This window comes from Macrobrachium rosenbergii, chromosome 1 (genome assembly GCF_040412425.1).
Source record: "Macrobrachium rosenbergii isolate ZJJX-2024 chromosome 1, ASM4041242v1, whole genome shotgun sequence".
Taxonomy (NCBI): Eukaryota; Metazoa; Arthropoda; class Malacostraca; order Decapoda; family Palaemonidae; genus Macrobrachium; species Macrobrachium rosenbergii.
Window position 1 is genome coordinate 23,266,492 of NC_089741.1, and position 12,793 is coordinate 23,279,284.

General features: G+C 42.2%; 1 protein-coding gene across 3 annotated transcripts in view; it reads right to left on the minus strand.

Moving 5' to 3' along the window:
* Nucleotides 1-12,793, minus strand: part of LOC136841773 (cuticle protein 19-like) — a 414,507-nt gene that overhangs the window by 261,342 nt on the left and 140,372 nt on the right. Inside the window, exons 6-7 of one of the 3 annotated variants that reach the window (XR_010854103.1) lie at nt 1,985-2,236; nt 825-978 (exon numbers count right to left, since the gene is read on the minus strand). The gene's annotated coding sequence lies outside the window, so the exon portion shown is untranslated. Of the gene's footprint in view, nt 1-824; nt 979-1,984; nt 2,240-12,793 lie in introns of those variants that run through there. The other 2 variants (XR_010854095.1, XR_010854140.1) reach the window with 2 other exon arrangements.

Below are 12,793 nucleotides of genomic sequence, written 5' to 3' on the forward strand. Positions count from 1 at the left end.
AACATAAGTCACCAGTTATAACTTTTTTCTGTTCTACTGAATACCAGTTGTAAATATTCAAAACTACAGGAAATACGTGTCTACTGGCCGGGAATTGGTGAAATTACAAAATTTGTAGTTCTACCACTAGATGTTGTAACATTTTTTATGCGATACAGAACTTTCTTTAGAAAGTGTAACCAGAACCAAATTAAGAAAAACGTCCGCAGTGAAAAACTCAAATGCTCCGAGACAACAAAATCAATTAATGGCACTAAGGGCTCTCAGAAAATTTACGATACATGTATATAATTGCAATGTCCAACTGATTATCATTTACCATTTATGTAATAATAAGCTTTATCAAGAATTTTATTTTACAGCTATAAAGTTGCTTCTTCATATATATAATTTATATTCTTGGTGTTATAGTAAAGTTCAGCATTCTATGAATGAAATTAATCTTCTATTGCCCCTCCAGTACCTTTAAAACCAAACTATCCAATTTTGTTCAATCACATTTTAATCAAAATTTTGGGTAAATCCCGTTATTAAAATTAAAAGCATTACTCACTTCTATGGGGATGATGTAAAAAAATAATCGCACAAGGTATGGTGGGCTTCCAACATCGTAAATTGAAGATTCAATATGTAACAGTTTTTCCACTGGGCTCTGTACTTCTTCCAGGGTGCATTATGACTGTGCTTGAATCATAGTGGTAAATTCATTCTCTCTCTCTCTCTCTCTCTCTCTCTCTCTCTCTCTCTCTCTCTCTCTCTCAGTTCAATTAACACTTGATCATACAGAAGTAGAAGGAGTGATGACTTACAGAGTGATGCATAATGTAAACAGTATTCGGTATTCATGGGTTGCAGGTCATCCAAGAATTGAAAACGGGGACACTTCATCGAGAAAATGAGCAGCTTCTCTCGGCTGACGAAATTCAAAAGATTCTTCGTAGCCTTTCTGTTCCTTGGAACCATATACGGCTTCGCATCCTACGGTAAGAACTTAGTTTTATTTTGTCTTCATGCAAAGATTTTTGTAAAAGGGAAAAAGTTATCACTGAGCGTTAGCATGAGTAGGGTAATGAGGGTAAACGGAGAACAGGAAAAAGGAGTGATAAATAATGAATAAATATAACTTGATACTGGGACCCTGAAAGAAGCGAATCACAAATAGGTAGAGCAAGGGAGGGAGGACCATATGTCTCCACCGTCTGAATTAGTAATTATAATCTATAGTCCAGCTGACCTCACAGCACAAAATATCCCGATCTATCCCAGTCCCAGAGAGACAGGAAGAGGAGAGGGGAAGGAAAAGGGTGGGGCTTAAACCATGGGGGAGCGATGGACCTTTCTGGCCCTTAAAGGAAGGAAAGTTATACAAAATCATTAAAAGAAAAACAGAAGCTTTAAGAGAATTCCAAATTAACTCAGACTAAGTGAGACGCAAATAACAGACAATTAAAGAAACAAACATAAGCCAGACATTTCATAAATATGTTTATGATTAACATCTTTTTTTTTTGCCCTGTTATTCTGGGTACAGCGGAATACCTTAGAACAACAGTTAATCCTAAGGATCTGGCATGGTGGCCTTAGAGCCTAGAAGTGCGTCCTGTCTCCTGTGTGTTCGTACTTGATATATTCTTGTACATACACAAGTAAAGTGAACTACCACTCATAACTCCTAATAATACTGGACTCGTGAATCATATCTCTATTCATTTATTTGTTTAGCTGATTTTATAAAATACCTTAGAACATTTAGGGAAGGGGGAAAACTGCATATGAGACCGCAGACCATCAAGTGGTTTTCGTAAAAAATATCTACACGATTTTCATATGCAGTTCATGACTGTTATTATGCAGCTGTTGAATTCCAGTGAAACAAAACGTCCTCTTAACGTCACACTATGCAGTTTTTATTTGGCAAACCCCGCTACAAGATGCTTAAGGATTACAAGATTTCCAGTTGAACTAATTCAGATTGAAACCTCACCTTCCATCCTTACTGCAGGCGTCTATAAAGCTGAGAGGCACTTCAACAGACTGCTGCGAAGTTCGACAACATTGCAGGACGTCCAAGACCACACACCAAAAGCAAATCCAAAAGAATATATCATGAACGGTCTTGTGACTGGCAACAGTAATGGCAGCGTCTTTTGTTCCCACAAAAGTACGACTGCCGATTCTGCTCTCCTCAGGCTGAATAATTTCTTCAGGTGACTGCTTTTATGCCCTCTTGCACTTACTTCTGAAAATAGTTCATGTTTTATATAAAATCCAGCAACCACAATCACAATCCTGCGTTGCAACAGCCACAGTAATTCACACATTTTGTTCCCGAACATTTTGGATTTGGTTTCCACAGAAGGCTTTGAAATACGAAAGAAAATTGACGAAAAAAATGCTCCTCCTAAGTGACATTCGAACACATACCTGGTTAAAAATTTGGGTTAGTACTTCTCATTACGGAACTATGATTGAGAAATAGATTGGAGAAACAAATCCACAGTTATGTATGGGTACAAATATATTCTAATATAACCTAAACAGACAGCTTTCAAGAATCTGTACAATTCCACTTTTCAATCTGACGCGGTGATATAACATTAATAACAAAGTAAAACCGTAAAAACTCAAAGCAAGCGAAGTTTACACCACCGCGTCAGACTGAAAAAGAGGAATCGTACAGATTCTCGAAAGCTCACTGTTTAGTTTCAATTTTTAATATATCTGTACCCATGCATAACTGTCGCTTTGTTTCTCCATTTCAAGACTCATGCTACGATGGGTATTTTTTAATTAAGAGACAGATTAGTCAAGACGGTATTGTAGCTATTACTACTAAGTTAACTATTTTTTATACGTAAGATGAAATCTTCAAGCCAACAGTTCATGTACCTTTCTTCTAACATAAAATAATACGAAACACTCATTTATAGACACTACTTTTCCAGGAATGAGACTGAATGGAAGGCAGAGGGGGCTTTTAACATCTTCCTGATAGAGACATCTTGCGACTCGAAACCCAACTATCGGTCCTGGTGCAGTGTGGAGAGGTACAGAAATAAGGCTGACATGTAGTTCTGGTATTTGCGACGTGTCGATTGAATGGTTCGTTGTACTAATACAAGGGAACTTGCGATGTTTCATTAACTGAAGGTGTCTTATGGTAGTCTGGATCAAATTAGGTTCACTAGTTATAAATTTCTACTGGGAATTTCCAATCAAGAAATTACATACAATCGAGAATGTTTACTAGGAAGGAGCACATAAAATAATTTCTATCCTAATCTCCCTGCATAGAAAGAGGGACAGAAAGTTAGATATATTTTACTTCAAGTAAAAAAAACTGTGAAATGCATTGCTGTACATAGTTGAATAATTGGGGCAAAAACTAGTCTCTATCTATCTACATACATATATGCTGTTTGGGCATATTTTCTCTCTTATGCAATTTCTATTGAAGTTAATGGCATTGTTCACAGATACCATCTTTTTTATCAAGACTATACTTCTTTTTCTCTTCAGGGAGCTTCTCAGAAATAAGGAAAAATTATTCAAGATTCTATCCATTTACTTATTCTAGTCGATGGACCGTTTCCTCACTCATCGGCGACGTATTTTGGACTAAATTACGAATTGACATACAAGGTTTTTTATTAGTCCATGCAGACTTTTGAATTTTAAACATAACGTCATTGGGGTGCTGGTCTGGGCGGCAGCACGGACATATATGGTGTTCTGTAGGATGCGTCCTCTGCTGCGGCTGCAGTAAAGGGCGTGATTCCGGTCACTAGCCAATAGTCTTGATTTGCTTAGTTATCAGCAGTGTTCCGTCACTCAAAGAATACTCAGAAAGAACAGAGGTCGTGCACAGAGAGGCCCAGTTCAATAGACTGTAAGTAGAAGCAGCTGTGTGTAAATCAATAGCCTGTGTTAAATTTACAGAAGAACATGTCCTGTGGTTTCCTTGATGAAGGGAAGAAAAGGTCCATCCGTGAGAATCCAAAGGGAGACACAAGCAACAGAACACCCCAGGACACAACTGCTGACAACAAAGCTAATCAAGAATATTGGCCTGGGACCGAAATCACACCGTTGTCAACACCCTTTGCTGCAAGCAGCAGCACAGGACACGTCTTATGGAGCACCAGGAATGCCCAAGCTGCCACCCACAACACTAGAAAGAGAATGAGACCCACTGACCGATAGAAATTCTGCACCCTTATTTTTAAAATTTCAAAAGTCTGGATGCAACAATAAAAACTTTGTATGCCAATTTATAATTCAGCCCTGAAGATGTTGCCGATGACCAAGGAAACATTCCATCGGCTAGAATAAGTGAATGGAAAGAATTTGGAATAATTTATCCATATTCCTGAGAAGCTTCCCTATAGAGAAAAAGAAGTACAGACTGATTCAGTCTTGATAAACAGAGTATCTGTGAACTATGCCATTAACTTCAATAGAAATATAATTATATATATATATATTTTTATAAATATTTACGCTGTTCGCCCTCGAACATTTAGGGATAGAAATATCAGCCTGACTGAGACAGGGAAATTGCTTTGTCCCACGCTAGTGCGTCTTCAGTTCAAACCTTAACGTCCGTTGGAGAACGGGATAGGTAAGTTAGGCCTTTACCCTATAGGAAAATTTCCCTATCAGCCTTAAGAATAGGTGGTCCTAAGGTCCCTTTTTCCTTCCTACCTGTCTCTTGGCGAATGTTTTAACAAGAACGTGGACACCTGGGGTGCCTGTTTTTGACCTAGGCTCGGTCAGGGAACGACAGAGAGAACCAAGCTTTCGGAGAGATAACACGTCCAGTTGGACCTCTTCCCCCTTTCTTTGTCTATTATTCTATTAGTGAAGTGAAGAAACAATTGCAAGAACTCCACGTCGGTCGTTGATGCGCACAACGTTCGTCCTAAGGTAAAGTCGCTTTTTGTTCAAAACTTCGCCCATTCTTTTATCCTTTGTTTTCTGTATTTCAAATTTCCTTTGTTCCCCCTTCAGCCACCACTTACGGTATATGTGTTCACGAAGTCTAGATTAAGCCAAATTATTATGTTGTTAGCTTCAACCCCGTTATTCCAGTAAAATACCTAGGATTTAGGGTAAGCAAAATCAGGTTAAATCTCGATGCTTTTGTATGCCTCAAGCGTCCGAATGTTTGGAAGAACCGTTGCGTTTAAAATCAAATTCATCTCAAATATTCTTTGTTAAGGTTAATAACCCTTAACTGGCGACCTTTGGCTAATTAACGTCTGTCTTTGAGGTTAACTTTTGGCTTCAAGTGGCAGGTTACGTGTAATCTTGGTTTGCAGGGCCGTAAAAATTACGTAAATTGAATAATACATGATCAACCAAGACTCTCACACGTAACATTGGCGACCTTAATAGAATCTAAAGTACATTTTCGAGAAAGAATCTGGAGAAAAGGAAATTAAAATTACATTAATTCAAAAAAAAAAAAAAAAAAAAAAAGTCAGATATTGAATTCCATTTCATTCTTCCAAACCAGGAACGAGGCATAATAATAAGCAGTAAAGAGAATAGTTATAATAACAGGTAGTGAGAATTAGCCGTAGGTAGGAAGGGTGCGACTAGAGCAGAGCGAATCACAATTTGTGTCGTTTAAGAAAGGGGCATTTTACTGTGTTCGGACCGTGAGAGAAGTCGTTCAAGAAACGAATCCTAAGGCCGAAAAAGCGGAGCCCATTTCATGTACACAAAGTAATGTAGTAATCGCGTCGGCAATTCCGATCGTTATTGTTTGCATATAGCGGGAATCATTCAAAACCGTGTCAGTGAAGTGGCGAACGAACGAAGTAGTAATTGTATCATAAAATACATTTTCAGTAAAGTAAATTTGGTCCGTTCCAAATCACGCAAATCTATTCCATTGTTTGCCGAGGATGTTTCACCGCGAGAGAACGATAACAAAAGACACAAAGTTGTTTGGTAATTTAGTTTTCCATCCGTAACGTAAAACGCTATGCATGATTGGTATATTTAAAGTAAAATCTGGATACCTGCATTTGTTGCGTTGTTTTGAATTTGTTTGAACTGTTTGTGAGAGAACGGCCATTTTGGGGTTTCCTTCGCCGGCCGAGGCTGTTTTGAAATTTAGGCCTAACGGGACCTTGGCCGCCATCTCAACGACCTTGTTATTGTGACCAGACTCTGCCCGAGCCACTCTTGGGTCATATATTTTTTTTTTGCTTTTCGTAGCGAACCCACCTCCTAATATCTTAGCTAGGAAAAAACCAAAAGATAATTTAGGCAGGGAAAGTTAGGCCTTAGTTAGGAGTAATAACAAGTTCCTATACGAATACCTACTATAAAATCATATAAAGAAAATTTAAAATTTTACGATAAACTTTTGTGACGTCGGCTCCCGGGAAAATTAAGATAATAAAGTAATCCCTAAGGAAGCCAAGACGACGCATCTATATCATTTTATTAAGATCCATGCCATTGTGCATGTATAAAATCTTTGTTTACATGTTCTCAAGCAGCAAGAAATTAGCTGATTGAAAATCTCTCTCTCTCTCTCTCTCTCTCTCTCTCTCTCTCTCTCTCTCTCGTCATTCAAGTAAGCATTCCTAACCTAAGTGTACGTGACCCTCTTCAAAGAAAGAACGGCCGACACTAGGCTAATTAATTCGAATACTTTAACCAAATAAAAGAAACACCTCTGTCCCACAATAGATGAGGACAAGTTAAGAGTAATTACGATACAGTGATAAACTGTCGGTCACGAGTGAGGCCTGCTATCCAGACCGAAGCAAACAGTAGTTTTCACCCTCTGAAAAAAAAAAGAAGGGGCCAGCACTGGGGCCGGTACTGGGACCAGCCACTCACGAGGATCTTTAAGAAAAAAAAAAACCAAATTCACTTTATTCCACAGTGCCAATAATTTGCAGCACTCATCACTTGAATAGCTTACTCTCTCTCTCTCTCTCTCTCTCTCTCTCTCTCTCTCTCTCTCTCTCTCTCTCTCTCTCTCTCTCTCTCTTTTACCTTCCCTTTCTCTCTCATTCGATTGTTGCACTCTGCAGGGGGTGTAGAGTGCCTTTCCTCCCATATAGCCTAGTTGGACTCCAGTAGAGGGTCCCTAGGAACACATTGGCACCATAAGTGCCACCAAGCAAGAATCCAGAAAAATAAATAAAACAAAACCAAAAGGGAACACAGAAGAGAAAGTTCTTCTGGAACCTAACCTGCACCAGTGCCTAGGGATACTGAGTGCCACCAGTGTGACCTGTACACGGCACACCCAAACTACAGTGCCACCTTTTGAAAGGGTGCCACTTCATTGAAGAGACACTTCCTCGCTGCCCAAATGCGCCCACTCGACCCGGTTAGACGGCCTTCCCCACCAGAACCATGGCAGCAGAGCATTATAAAACTTTCCTGGGGCTGGGGACGGCGGCAGGTCTCACCGGCTCGGAACTTACTACCTGGGTTAAGGAGCAAGTGGACGACTTGGCCAAGCGGGAGAAGGAAGAAAGACTCGAGCAGAGGAAGTATGAAGCCGAGCAGAGGAAGTATGAAGAAGAACGAAGGGTGTATGACGCCGAGCAAAGGCAGTATGAAGAGGAAAGAGAAGAAAGAAGGAGACAGCATGAGTTAGCCTGCAAGGAAACTGAGTTAGCCCTAAAGGAGAAGGAGCTCGAGCTTGAGAGAGCGAAAATGGAGAATGCCGAAGCTATGGCTAGCCATCAAGCCTCCAGTCCTACACCTGCTGCATCAAACGCTCCAATTTCGAGCATCAATTCTCTAGTCCCCAAGTGGACTGAGGACGAGCCAGAAGCATGGCTGGAGGAGATCGAGGCTCTTTTCGATAACTACAGCACCACGGAGACGGAGAGAGCCTTAATACTAGCCAAACATATGGAGGGAAAAGCCAAGGCAGCGCTTCGCTCACTGGAAAAGAGCCAGAGAGGCAACATGGCGGAAGTTCATAGAGTCATTACAAAGGCCTACGAAATAACCCCAGAAAAATGGAGACAACGGTTCCGAGGTCTTGCCAAGGAAGTCGGCTGGTCTTGGACGGAATGGGCATGTCACAAAACCCAGTCCGGTACGCGCTGGTTCGACTCCTTGGCCTGCACGACGTTGGAGGATCTTTTCAATCGGACCATGCTAGAAGACCTTTTCCAATGTGTGCCAGGGCCCCTTGCAGTATATCTTAACGATAAACAGCCCTCCACACTTATGGAAGCTTGTCGCATGGCTGATTCGTGGGAAACCTTCAATCAGTCGCATAGCACCTCTCAGAAGCGAATCATCCCTCCGGCCTACCTCTCGAACTCCACTCGCCCGAAGAATGGACTGCCTAGCAAGACCCTGTGCAACTATTGCAAGAAGGGGGGCCATGCTGAAGCTGAGTGCCGATACAAACTCGGCACTAATAAGCAGCCTAACCCTACCAGCCAGAACTCCGCTCCCGATTCATCCGCTCAGCCCTCTCCTCCAACAGTTACTGCAGGCCACCGAGCCCATCCAAAAGGCCCGTGCAAATCCTGTGGGGCTGCTAGCCACTACAATGCTGGATCTCCGGCCTGTCCACATCATGTCCCCACCACCAAATTTGTCAACCTAATCAGCACTTCATTTTCTGCTGCTGGTCCGCACCGGATCCTTTACCCCGAGAGACTGGAAACCCAGTACATCTCGGTGGCCCCTCTTCAGAGCACTAGCCTGCCCGTGACCCTTCCGGTCACAGTAGACACTGCGGCAGACATTAGCCTGATCACTAGGGCCCAAGTGCCAGCCGGTGCCATGGTTGACGAAGAAACGCGTGGGAAATGAAGTGGATAGAGGCCACACCATCACCGTTCCTACTGTCCAACTCCAGGTTATGACGCCTTGGGGCACGATACCCCACCGCCTTGGCGTGGTAGGTGGAATTCGGCCCGGAGTGGTCTTCTTGTTGGGTCGGGATCTTCTCTGCGGAAGCCCGTTACCAACGCCACTTCGCAGCCACGTTACCTCCTCCACGGAGGCCCCAGTTGTAACTCCCAAAAATGACAAACCTCCACCTTCCGCCCACCAAAGTGGTCCGCGGAAGGGGCGCCACCCAACCTATTTCAGGCCTAGCCCTCTCCAATCGCGAAGGGCTGGCCCACCAAGAGGTCTTCCCCTTCCGCGAAGAGAAATTCAGGAGGAGCAGTACCGCTGCAGGACGTGCAAGCGGGCAGACCACTCCACAAATTGGGAGGGCTGCCCAAGCAAGCAACGCCCAGCGGGACGCCCCGAACAAAACTCTAGGAGAGGCTACGATCTCCCCGCTGGGGCAGGAATCTCTGCCGCAGCCAACCACAAGTCGTCCGCGAGGTAGTGCACCTCCGGACCCCTCATCAGGCATGCCTGACCTCAACTGCTGCCAGTGCCACTTGCGAGCACTGAGCAGTGCCAGACTCCGTCCGTCCCGGACGTTGAGCTACCAATGGAAAAGGCCCTATGCCGGGTCTAAATCATGAGGTGAATCCTCCTCCGGGAGATTTAGGATTCCCCATGCAGTTGATCATCGCGACTGGAGAGCCTCCAGCACCCGAAACTTCTTCTTTGCAAGATTCTTCTTTGCAAAATTTGAATCCAGGGATGAACCCCTGGAGGATCGAAATGGTACCCCTCCCTTGGAAGACCAGGAACTGGCATCCTCGGACGCAGAAGTCGAGATCGCTCGCTCCGGTTGTCGCAGCAGCCGGAGTAGGGAGTCCTCCCGCAGCTTTTGCAGTTGCCCCTGACTTCGCGCCCGCTAGCCCTTCTGGCCTGTCCCGGAGTCGGTGCTCTCATCACCTGCTAGGCCAGCTACTGATAGGCCTTGGAGGAAACCGAAGAAGAAGAAGAAGGGGCGGAAGAGAGCCCAGTAGTTGCGAGCTATAAGCTCATCCTGGCACTAGTGCCCTCTCGGCACAGTGCCCTAACATCTAAGAGTGATCCTGGCCCCTTGCCCAGAGAAGGTAGCCAGTGTGATCTCTTCCTTCTATTTGTACCTAGCCTAGGCCACCTTGAAGTACAGTACATCAATTTAGTAGCCGTGTTCCTTCCACTTACCACCGAGCCGCAGTAATCATGTAAGTAGCCTAACTAATTTCAGTAATCTTAACTATTGTGAAACGAGCCACGATGCTCGTGACACGCATGGCCTAAGACCTCAGTGAGGCACCCATTTATCATATGAGGCAACCCTCATGAATTAACTAGTAAATTTTAATTGTATTAAACATAAACCATGTTGTAATTTAGTTAGAATATTAACTCTTATGTTGGTGCTACAGTCGGGTTAGGATAGGTTAGGCTAGGGAATATCATAGAACGTACCACTAGGCTAGGTCTAAAACACATCATGATTGTAGGAGGTAGCCTATAATAACCGTGAGCACCTTCTAGTACTATTAGAATTAGGTTAAGTAGTAATTATAGCTCATATCCTATCTAGGGTTAGGTAGTTCTGTAGCTAGGTAGGCTAACCAGGACTAATCTGCTCAGGGAAGGAGAGTAACCTACGAGAGGCGAACAGCTTGCTTAGTATAGACCTTCACGCCCGAAAAGGGAGTGAAGGCCCTCTTAAAGGGGGAGCTTTTATAAATATTTACGCTGTTCGCCCTCGAACATTTAGGGATAGAAATATCAGCCTGACTGAGACAGGGAAATTGCTTTGTCCCACGCTAGTGCGTCTTCAGTTCAAACCTTAACGTCCGTTGGAGAACGGGATAGGTAAGTTAGGCCTTTACCCTATAGGAAAATTTCCCTATCAGCCTTAAGAATAGGTGGTCCTAAGGTCCCTTTTTCCTTCCTACCTGTCTCTTGGCGAATGTTTTAACAAGAACGTGGACACCTGGGGTGCCTGTTTTTGACCTAGGCTCGGTCAGGGAACGACAGAGAGAACCAAGCTTTCGGAGAGATAACACGTCCAGTTGGACCTCTTCCCCCTTTCTTTGTCTATTATTCTATTAGTGAAGTGAAGAAACAATTGCAAGAACTCCACGTCGGTCGTTGATGCGCACAACGTTCGTCCTAAGGTAAAGTCGCTTTTGTTCAAAACTTCGCCCATTCTTTTATCCTTTGTTTTCTGTATTTCAAATTTCCTTTGTTCCCCTTCAGCCACCACTTACGGTATATGTGTTCACGAAGTCTAGATTAAGCCAAATTATTATGTTGTTACTTCAACCCCGTTATTCCAGTAAAATACCTAGGATTTAGGGTAAGCAAAATCAGGTTAAACCTCGATGCTTTTGTATGCCTCGCGTCCGAATGTTTGGAAGAACCGTTGCGTTTAAAATCAAATTCATCTCAAATATTCTTTGTTAAGGTTAATAACCCTTAACTGGCGACCTTTGGCTAATTAATGTCTGTCTTTGAGGTTAACTTTTGGCTTCAAGTGGCAGGTTACGTGTAATCTTGGTTTGCAGGGCCGTAAAATTACGTAAATTGAATAATACATGATCAACCAAGACTCTCACACGTAACAATATATATATATATATATACACCCCTGTATATATGTATATATATATATATATATATATATATATATATATATATATATATATATATATATATATATATATATATAATATATAGAGAGAGAGCCTCGGTGGCTCAGTCGGTTACAGCAGCAGCTTCGGACTTCAGAGGGTCTGTGGCGCGGTTCAAAACCCGCAGCCGACTGGTCAGAGAGGCAGACACTTTGCTATCCGTGTAGACATCCCGGGATTATATATGTAATCAACGGATAGGTTTGCTTAAAAGCAAATGGATGTTACAGACTAAATACACACACAAAACAAAGCCACTACAACACCTTCTAAAAACATAACAAACATCTCACACGTCTCGAACTCTCGCCATACCCGCGCAATAACTTCTCGCTGCTGGGAAGAAAGGGCGTTGGGTCGGGTATGATACATGAAACATACGTACCGGGGTCTAAGCGATGTCAGGCAGGGCAGCCGATCGGGACCACAGGTCTACCCCAAAGCCAAATCAAAAAGTCCTTCAAAAGAAGGCATCATGCTTACCCCATACAAAAATGGGAATAAAAGCACATTAAAAGTAAAAGAAGAAGAAGATATATATATATATATATATATATATATATATATATATATATATATATATATATATATATATATATATATATACACTTGTATATATATATATATATATATATATATATATACACTATTTTATATATATGTATATTATATATGTAATATACATATATATATGTGTGTGTGTAATATATATGTATATGTATATATATATACATTCCTTTATACTATTCAGGTAAAAACTGTAGTATATATGTACATGTACACACAATATATATGTATATACTGTATGTATATATACATATGTAATATATATTATATATATTAACTATCACATACACAATTGTTCTGTGCATTAGTAGAATTACTAACAGGAGCTCATTCAAACTGGATTGTATCTAGTGGAGATATTTATTCAGAAAAAGCTACAATCTTTCTTGGACAAACAGTCCTCATTATCAAGCATTCATATGGTGACCAGACACTAGTCCAGCTGTATTTATATCTGTGTGCTGGGTACTTTAATCCTATAATCGCCTTCCTCCTCCTGTGTGACCCCTTCCTCGTGACCTTGGGCTTTCTCTGCCCGCATCTTCATCCAGGTGTTCGTTTCCCGTACGTCCTCTTGCGTTTTTCTTTTGTTTCCTTGATACTGTGGAGTGTACAATTTTTCTTGATATGCTGTCTTCAAAGCCGTTTCCAGTGTTCCCTGCCATTGTGTTGTTAGCACA